Genomic DNA, 1,729 nt, shown 5'->3' with positions numbered 1-1,729 from the left:
TACTTGTTCAAGATCTAATCGATCTTCATAGATTAAAAGAAAGCTTAATCTCATCACATGGGGACACCTGTCTCGTTTTTACTCAATGAGAGTGCATGTATATCGGTTTCTCTTGCCTGAATTTGAGAGGCTGCTGCATGCTGATGCTGTGAGATAATAACATTGTCTGCAGCTTTAAGAGGTGCACCAGACTGATTTTGTCCCTAAACAACGTATAATTTTTAATTTTATTAACATATGTTCGGGTATTTTTTTTTCAAAAATAAATTTAAGAAAACTAACCAGTCGATGGAGATCGGGTTCTCAATTATACCCAACACACATGAACCTTCACATGGAACGGGGCAAACCTTGCCCGTGAACTCTGGGAAGTTATTTGTTTCAAGAATTCGATCCAATGCCTCACGTCATCTGTTGTGGTCGGGTCGCCCGATGTTTGACCGCATCAGTGACTCTTGATGGTCGGGTCGCCTGTTCGGCATTTTCATCCTCCTTCACCTAAAAATCGAAATTAAACAAAATTACTATTTTACCCCTCAAACAAATTCTAAAGCATTATAAATAAAAAAAAAGATATGATTCTCACCTGATTAACAGTGTCAATCAACTGATTAACTGTCTCAGTCAGTGACTTGGCTGCCAGCTTCTTAAGATCCTCAAAAGCATCTTTCTCCTTCAACACATCTTCCTCACGAATGTCAGCTTCTTCAGCAGCCAAATCAACTTTTTTTTAGTTCTTTTCTATGGATTTTGACCATTTTCAACTCGACCCACTAACACCTAATAACTTTGACTTGTGGAGAGAAAACCCATGCTTTAACCTTGTATAGATCATCTCTCGCTTTCTTGAAACAAGCAGCTTGGGACTGGAACAACAATCAAATCAAAATTTCTCAAACAAATAAAATATAGGGTTTAGAGCTCATTTTAGAGCCAACTGATATGAAGGAAAAAAAACCTCATGATACAGATATGCCTTGACCCCCTTTAGCCCATGCCACATTACAGACCCAATCAGCTTGTGGCTTACTACAGAGAGAACCTAAATTCAAATCTCTAACACATAATTTGAAGAAATTGTTGTCTTTGTCATACATGATGTATGCAATGAATCGATGACCAGGTGAGACTTCTGCTACCTCTTCATATGCATAACCTAAATGAAGTCATGTTAATAGATTAAATGAAGTGGAAGAGAATTAGAGATCATTGAAAGATGTTGAAATGATACTGGAATTGGAATTACCCCAAATCTTTCTGCTTCTTGATTATAATCGATGAGTTTTTGTTCAATCCTCTTCCTGGAGATGAAATCGAACCCACCTGTTGGACTTTTATGTGAAATGAACTCTTCGTTTAGGCTAGCTAATCTCCTACAGAGTAATGGATATTGTTTCCCTTCCTCTACTCTCCTGTAATACAACCTAAATTTCACCTCCAAATTGCCAAAGAAGAACACGGAATTTGAATTCAGATCCAAAAGAAATCAAAGAGCATTAGATGAAGTGCAATTTGAAATTGATGGTACCAGGCCCCCCAGCGAAATGGAGGAGTGGAGAGCTGAGAAGACATGCGAGATGCTATTTTTGATTGGAGTTTGGATTGAAGGCGATCGGAATCTGCTAAAATAGCTTCAATCGAATGGCGCTGATGTAAGGAGTCACATAACCTTTAATCGAAGGTGTTTTGCGTGAGAGGAGCTGTTGGATCTCTCTGAACAATTTATTGA

At 38.3% G+C, this 1,729-nt stretch overlaps 1 long non-coding RNA gene across 1 annotated transcript; it reads right to left on the bottom strand.

Annotated features, from left to right (window-relative positions):
* Positions 1–588: 588 nt before the first annotated feature.
* Positions 589–1,397, bottom strand: LOC145040020 (uncharacterized). Its single transcript, XR_013679848.1, has 3 exons — positions 1,247–1,397; positions 959–1,156; positions 589–866 (listed from the first exon to the last, which is right to left on the bottom strand). It is a non-coding gene; the product is annotated as an uncharacterized LOC145040020 (long non-coding RNA).
* Positions 1,398–1,729: the final 332 nt, after the last annotated feature.

The sequence above is a fragment of the Lactuca saligna genome, chromosome 4 (assembly GCF_052625555.1).
Source record: "Lactuca saligna cultivar CGN05327 chromosome 4, ASM5262555v1, whole genome shotgun sequence".
NCBI classification, from domain to species: Eukaryota; Viridiplantae; Streptophyta; class Magnoliopsida; order Asterales; family Asteraceae; genus Lactuca; species Lactuca saligna.
Note: the sequence above shows the minus strand (reverse complement) of the source record. Positions and strands in the feature narration are given on the sequence as shown.